The 8810-nt window shown below is 35.8% G+C and overlaps 1 pseudogene; it reads right to left on the reverse strand.

Annotated features, from left to right (window-relative positions):
- On the reverse strand, positions 740-7866 carry LOC107648721 (annotated as a pseudogene).

Below are 8810 nucleotides of genomic sequence, written 5' to 3' on the forward strand. Positions count from 1 at the left end.
GCACGAATTAATTTCGTTTATTATTATTATTATTATTTTACCAAAGATAAGAAACTCGAACCTGCAACCTCTTACTTGAGTATGGGGAGACTATGTCATTTGAGCTATTGCTCATTGGCAATTAATTTCGTTTATTTATTTATTTATTTTTTACTAAAGATAGGAGACTCGAACCCGCAACCTCTTAATTGAATATGGAAAGACGGTGCCATTTGAGCTATTACTCATTGGCAATTAATTTGATTAATTTATTAGTTATTAAAATAATAAATTTATGAATAAAATGAACAATGGAGATATTTTCAATTAATAATCATATCAAATCAGATCAAATCATATCTATTGAATAATTCAAATCATGTGAATTAAGAACCAAACTAAAATAAGATGATTTTTTACTTATTCAATATGAATAAAATGAACAATGAATATATTTTCAATTAATAATCATATCAAATCAGATCAAATCATATCTATTGAATAATTCAAATCATGTGAATTAAGAACCAAACTAAAATAAGATGATTTTTTACTTATTCAAATTGAATGTAATAAATATAAATTAATTTTGTTAGATAATCATGATCTCATGATCTTTTATATATATTTTATACAAATTAATTTTGTTACATTTTAACATATATTTTATATGTACGACAAATTTGACTGCTAATTTTGGTATACAAAGAATATGATTATTTTTAACTAAAAATACTATTTAAATATTAAAATTTAGTCATAATGCAAAGCATGAAGTGGATAACGTATGAGAATAGATTTTTTTAATTTTTTTTAACAATCGCTTTCACAAAAGTTTCAACGGAAATTTTTTGCATCTTCACTGAACCGTTCGAGCAGGCCCTCGATACTCATAGTGATAAGGTCCGCCTTATCTCTTACCCGCACGCTCACCTGGAAAAGTAAAGTTTTAGGAAAAATTTGGTAAGAAAGTTCGGGGATCGAATTTAAGAGAGTTCATACACGAAATTTTTCACCCCATTTTTACCGCCCTACAAACATACCCTAAGGAAAATTGCCTTTTGATAGAAAAGCCTTAACTGAAAGAGTAATCCAACAAATTAAAGTCTAGCACAAGCATCTTAGTGTTGTCATGTATTTTTGCATGACTTAAGTATCCAACAATTGGCCAAACTAAACGACCGTTATCTGGCAAGTCCTAAAGCATCCCTTCCTTACTTTCCTCCCTAATGCTAATCAAGGAAACTATTAAATGGTCTGTATATTCTAAAGATATTAAATCTCTGACCATGTTTTTGTGAAGACATAAATTTCTAAGCAAAATTAAGTACTTATAGGGCTTTGACCACTGAAAAAAGAGTGACATAAATCGTTCTATTGACTAATAGAAGTACCCTGTGTTCCAACAACAAAAAAACTATATATAAGTATTTAATTTTGGTTAAAAAATATGTGTCCATGCAATGAATGGTTAGGGACCTTTTTATCCCTTTTATACAAGATTGAACATTTTCTTTGGAGAGCATACTACCGGGACACATTCAATTCACCTCCAAGAACATGCATAATCACTAATTTCAATTTATAATATTTTAAAAGTTGTATATATAAATCTAAAATTAGTGGTGCATGTTCCTGAAGCACAAAATATATGTTCTCAGGGAGCATGCAGTAATTTCTCGCAATTAGAAGGATTAATAGGAGGATCTAGATTTTAATCGTTGTCTCGCTACAATTAGCCAATTTGTAAGGACTTCAGCTAAAATTAGGCTCAACAACAGCATTGGGTAAAAACACAATGAAATGCATATGAAGACACCTTAGTCGGGTTCTGGGAACGTAGCTAGAAGATTGGCCAAGAGTAAAACTTGAATTAGACTAGCAATTTATTTATCACAAAGCGTAAATAAGAAGCACCTGTCCAGTTTCTGCTTCCTGCTCTCCAACAACCAAGATGTAGTTGTACTGTGCTAGCTGAGCCTCTCGCACCTGCAACTTGGCATAACTTTCAATTAAGACATTTATTTGGCTGAGAGATTAGTAATAAAAAAGTCAGAACAAATTAAATAGAAGTAAAAGTTTACTTTTCATTTAATACGATTGGCCTCCGATTAAAAATTCAGAACATATAGATATATTTGCAAGATTAAAGAAGTGTAAACATACCACACAAAGATACCAATAACATTAAATACACCCAGCTTACATATAGATGTATTTGGCTAAGCTTTCAGGTCAATGGGGAAAAATTAATACTAAGTACTAAGAATTGAAAACTTGGTTTCTCAATATGTTGTACACAATAATTTTTATAAAAGGAATTCATGTTGAACACAATAAAACTTAGCTGTAAACATTTCATCGCGCAGTAGATCAAAACAATGTTAGCATTATTGTCATATCAAATGAATGAAACATTGGACTATAGCCAAAGTATCAATTCAGGATGATTTCGTCACCTTCTTTTGAATCTTCCTATCTGTTAAATCAGCATCAACCCTAACCCTTTGCTGTAGATTTCATCTTTCACCTATCAAATTGCAGCACGAGAAAATGTTATCTAATAAATGAACAACTTGTTTTACAAGCCATAAATTACAAGTGTCCCAATAAAAAGTAAGAGAATAATGCAAAGCTAACTAATTGATTCAATTTTAACCATATGCAGAGAAGCTCGCAGTATTTAAGAAAACATGAAGATCATCAATGTTGTAACAGCTTTATATATTACTAACATAGGATGCCACAGAATTATAATTCCCAATAGTGTTATCCCATGATATATCCAGTACACATCATCCCATTCATTTTATGTGATAAATTTACAACAAATAGAACCTAGAAGCAATGTACCTTCTCTGCATAAGCTTGTGATTTCTCCGACACACGGCAAACAATTGCTTGACGAGGACTTAGCCAGAAGGGCCATTTACCCTTGTAGTGCTCTAAGTATGGCAAACATGCGCTCAACAGATCCTAGAATGGCCCTGTGTATCATGACAGGCCTCTCAATCTTGGCTTCATCCTCAGCCGAGTATTCCAACTTAAAACAATTAGGTAGTTGGAAATCAAGCTGCAAGCAAACACAGCAAACTACCAGTTAAGTTATCCAAAGCTTACTCAGGTGAGAATGTAAATCAAGTTACGATATAAACCTGCAAAGTTGCACACTGAAATTTCCTACTCAATGCACCATCCCCTTCATTCAGCTGCAAAGGAATTATTCAGAAATAAGTATAAAGATCATGGTTTACAAGTGAATGACACATTCTATAGTCAAGAAAAATAAAATGTAGCAGGTAAACATGTCATCACAATCATATTCATCAACTTTTATACAATAGGGACTGCTGATTGCCCATTCTGAATCAATTGCAATCAGAATTATAGCCATACCATATGATCAAAGCAACATCATGAACTTAATAATAGAAATTAAAGACTTCTTGAGATCATAAAAATGATGATATAATTACCTGCCAAGGCTTCCCAAATTCATCCAGAGCTTCCTTAAGGGCACTTTCAGCTTTCTCCCATGTTGCTGTTTCTCCTAAGGAATTCTCTGGCCTCTACTCAAGTATTCAACACATGCAGAGGATGATAAATAGACAAATAATAAGATCGATGTTACCATGTGCAGAAAGAACAACAACAGTACAGATTAAAAAAACTTCTTCTCTTGGATGAGAACCAGAAAACAAAGAAAGGAAAACAAAGTTTGTAAAAGGAATTCACATGAGAACCAATGCTGCAAGGAATTTAATCATGAAGCCCAACATAAAGTAACTAGCAAATTGCCAACTTCATTGGTTTTATAAAATCCCATATAACATTCAATTGGAAATTTGGAATCACATCCAGAGACCCAACTATTGACCGGAAAAGTGCAACATAGATAAAGCATCTTTGGCAGGTAGAGAACATGCCATCAAGGTAGAAAAATACATGGGGTTTGAACCTAATGATGTTTCCAATGAAGCTTTAACACTATCAGGAAATATGGAGGTCGTTCATCTGAGATTTTGTATATTTTTAATCTTGATTACATAAAACTTATCAACAAGAAAGAACGAAAGAAGAAGAATCACCATTAAAATTTAAAATTACAATTTTATCTTGCCAGAATTAATGGAGTTCTATAAACCAAACCTACTGGTGTATAGGCAAATGCAGATAAGATACTATCAACAGCCTAAATAGGTTGTTTGAAAACAACAAAAGAGGCATGTAAGCACATTAAGAACAATAAAGAGCATACCGTTGAAAGCTTGAGATCGTATGTGAAACCAAATATTTCATAGACATAATCGATGAACTTCAAGGCTTCTCTAACTTCATCCTTTATCTGTAAATTGAATCATATTGATAATTCCACCCTCAACTCGAAAGAGAAAAATTTCTTGTTCACAAATTTGAAGATCAACTCACCTGAGACTCCCTGCAAAAAATATGTGCATCATCCTGTGCAATATTTTAAGGAAATGCTGTTAACAACATAGGACCTCGAACAGAGAAGAAATCAGAACTAAAAACACTGTAATTGATCTAGATAACTAATTTGCAATGTTACTAGAGCTGCAATTATTTCATAATTGGAAAAATGAACAAAAACCATCAGCTGCCTTGCTGCAATAAATTTTTATGATGTTTTTACAACTATGACTATATGAACATTAATGAGTCCAGGTGTCTGAAGGGAATTTCAAAACCCCTAATAACTGGTTTGTTTCAGAAAGCTAATGTCTCCAACTCAAGGGACCTTACTATGCTTCTGCACTAAATGTAAACTAAAATATAAAATAAAAAACAAAAATAAAAATTGCAACTCAAACATGTACTTCAAATCTCTTGTAAGGAATTTCCATACTTGGAATTTGCAGTGCATATGCCTATAAATTGAAAGGATCTTCTGTGAATCACAAGAATCTATGCCTACCTCGACATTATTTGGAATAGAAAGAAAAGAAAGGCAGCAACTAAACTTTATTTGGAAATAACTAGGTTTAAAATACAAAAATAAATAAAGCAATGTTTTAAAAGAGTGAGTTAAATCCCTTGTATCAACTTTGCATTTAATGTCTCTGTTTGGTTTTAGCAGCTGGGGGAAGAACATACCTGCTGAAATCTCCTAACACGCGTCAATCCACTCAAAGCACCACTAGCCTCATTTCTATGCAAGACCCCAAAATCAGCCATGCGAAGAGGAAGTTCTGCAGAACCATTAAATAATTGTGAGATGAAATTACACTGTTAGGGACTTGGATATTATGAGTGCTCAAAGTCCCACATCGAGTAGTATGGGATGCTTGATGTTATATATAAGGAGAGTGGTTCTTCCCCCTTAACAGCTACCTTTTAAGGTGTGGTTTCCCACTTTCCTTAGATACCTAACAATGGTATCAGAGCATGGTTGTCGGCGCAATGGAGAGGGCTACCTATAGACACCGTTGGGTCAGTGTCGATAGAGTGAAGCCGCCGGCCGGTGTATTTTACAAAGAATTTATGGCAGAGTTTAAAGGTGATCTTCATTTCCGTGATAGATAATCTATATTCTTTTTTATTCGTCGGATTACTGGCAGGCAATATTTTACTATTTCTGTAGCAGTACACATAATTTCAAACATAAAATGAGCATCTAGAATGGCAGGCCATTAGCAGCTATTTGTTGGTTATTCAGTAATATTTCACAAGGTATGGAAACTGATCATTCAATCTGCCACACCTCAGTTTACAGCTGGATATTCTATTCCAAAGAAATTAATAAAATGAAGATCACCTTTAAACTCTTCTGATCAGAATAAGATACGCCATAAACTCTTTGTAAAGTAGCCCGAGCTTTGTTTCCCCCTCCAATATGCTGAAGAAGCCTAGATTTGCAAAACCACCAATAACAAAACTACTTGTGATTAACACATGTCTCCAAATAAATCAAACTTTGTCAAACACATATCCATAAACAAAATTTAAATAAATACCTTCAAACAGGCAATTGCCTTAACAAAGGAAGTATTGGGTATATGTGGTCCACGTCTGTATACTGTGATGGTTTTATCAGCAGGCAAATCATTGATAATTTCAACCTGATGACAATAGCAAGAACATAGCATAAGCAACAGATTGTGATATCATAGGCTACAAAAGAAACAAAATAGGCAATGTGTTGTTCAGATCAATATGCTAATGTGGTGCAAAAGATAACAGAGCTACTACACTGCTATGCTTGCCTTGAACTCATTATCTGAAAACATCTCAAGTGCTTGATCACGTGTTACTTCAATGCGCTCAAAAGGTTGTTTCTCCATCAACCATCATATATATATTAAGGGAACTACAAACTTATCATACTGAGCAATAACACTCAAAAAAATCCAAAAACTTTGCATTAGCAATTTAGCATACTGATAAAAAGGAATAGCCAACTAACAACCAGATGAAGAATTCTCATTCAAAGGGTTGAAATCTAAAATCTTTTGTGAATACCAGACTGGCAGAGTACAAATATTCTCAAAGCCAGCAATTTTGAGATACCATTCAGTACAACTTGCTATTGATTACAAACACACACAGTAACAAGAAACAACTCTATAAATAAGCACACATAAACACACAGAGAAAAGAAGGATGAGAAATACCCCAGCTGCCTTCAACACCCCAGCCTCAATTTGCTTGAAATGATCATCATTCAATCCCAAGTCACCATAAAACGCATCATAATAGAAACCCTGCAACAACATCCACATTCTCATCTATACTATTTATCTTGCAACAAAATAATAAAACAAGAGAAATATCTATCCTCCTAAGTATGCATCTACTTACTAAAGATGATTGCTGTTTAAGATTTCAAGGCATTGGAAGTATCTACCTTTTTTACTTTATTTAGTATGCAGGAACATGTTTCCGAGTTTTTTGACGATGCTATATGCCTATATCATTACTCAGTGTAACAACACAAACAGCATGATTGGCAATAATGAAATTTCTCTCGAGAAAACTACATATTTTGAATCTTAAACCAAGTTTATCCAAGTAGAAAGAAACAATTCACCTCTCCTCTTGTAGTACAAGGCCCAATGCGGAGCTTGCATCCGTACTCCATCTCAAGCGACTGCAAAGAGAAAACCATCGTCATTTTCACCATCAACTCCAAAATCAAACAGAATAATAAAGAAATAAAATCGAAAAACGTTCCGAATTGAAGAAAACGGTTAGTACCTGGCTAAGAATGTGAGCACTAGAGTGCCAGAAAGTGTCGCGGCCTTCGTCGTCTTCGAACTTGTAGATCCTGAGTTCGCAATCCTGCTCGAGAGGCCTGGCCATGTCCCATAGCACGCCATTGACCCTCGCGATGAGTGCGTTGTTGGCGAGGTTCTTCGAAATCTCTTTCGCCACATCGAACGGCGCCGTTTGCCACTTGGCGGCGTCCTTGACCGTGCCGTCGAGAAGTGTGACCTTGATTGGATCCGGCGACAGTGAGAGGCGCTGGGTTTTCTGCTCAGCCTGGATGGACTCGAACATCTTGATACGCTTCGGAATGGCGGCGTTCAGATACTCATCGTCCTTGGGGTGGGGCACCATGGCGGTTATGGTAGAGTAAAAGAAACGGTTACGGCGGAGATTGTGGAGGGGAGAGAGTGGGGAAGAGGAGCTAGTAGCGTAGCGGCGGAGCTGGATTAGAGAGCTTGATTGGAAGTGAGAGGCGCTGGGTTTTCTGCTCAGCCTGGATGGACTCGAACATCTTGATACGCTTCGGAATGGCGGCGTTCAGATAGTTCAGATACTTGGGGTGGGGCACCATGGCGGTTACGGTGGAGTAAAAGAAACGGTTACGGCGGAGATTGTGGATAGCGTAGCGGCGGAGCATTTTCAATACCTGCAGTCAGAAACTCAGAACTCTTGTTAGTGAGGTTTAGGGTTTTTATTTTTATTTTTTTTTGGTTGACTAGTTTAGTATCTTGTTTTTAATAGGGCTGTACACGGATCGGATCGGATCGGATATAGCCTAAAATTCTATCCGATCTGTACTGTCCTCTTCGGATCGGATCGGATATGATATTCGCATTTTTTAGGTTGGATCCGATCCGATCTGATCCGTATACTTGCGGATCGGATCGGATATCGAGTATATCCGCATAATAAAAAAAAACAATTTTAAGATTTTGTTTGGCTGTTTTTACAAAAAAAATATCCAGAAAATTCATATTTCACCTGTTTAAACCTATTTACTTCTAAAATATTATCAATATCAAATCCACAATCCGATCCTATCATAGTGCGGATTAGATCTGATCCGATCCGATGACTCTGCGGATCGGATAATATCCGCAAAATTCGGATCGGATGCGGATTATTACCGCGAATATGCGGATATTATCCGATCCATGTGCAGCCCTAGTTTTTAACATGGTATCAGAGCCATGGTATCCTCCTTGAAGAGTATAGGTTGTTTTTCTTGCGGTGAAATCACCGTAGTTTTTGCACTTTTTTTTTAGGAATTTTTTCTTGACCTTTTTGTCACTCCTTTGATACTTTTTCACCTCACCGACTAGCCTATTCTCTCCGTCTTGTGTCTTTTTGAATCGAATGATCAAACACCAATGTCATCCGCTGTTTTCCTATTCTCATGAAGAAATCATATAGTTTTTGCTCTCTTTCGGCAGTTCCATCTGCGTTCTCTCGTGGCAGTTCCGTATGCGTTCTCTCGTGACAGTTCCGTCTGCGTTCTCTCGTGACAGTTCGGTCTGCGTTCTCTCGTGGCAGTTCCATCTGCGTTCTGTTTGTGTTCTCTCGTGGCAGTTTCGTCTGCGTTTTCTCGTGGCAGTGTCGTCTGC

The sequence above is a fragment of the Arachis ipaensis genome, chromosome B06, assembly GCF_000816755.2.
Source record: "Arachis ipaensis cultivar K30076 chromosome B06, Araip1.1, whole genome shotgun sequence".
In the NCBI taxonomy this organism is placed as follows: domain Eukaryota; kingdom Viridiplantae; phylum Streptophyta; class Magnoliopsida; order Fabales; family Fabaceae; genus Arachis; species Arachis ipaensis.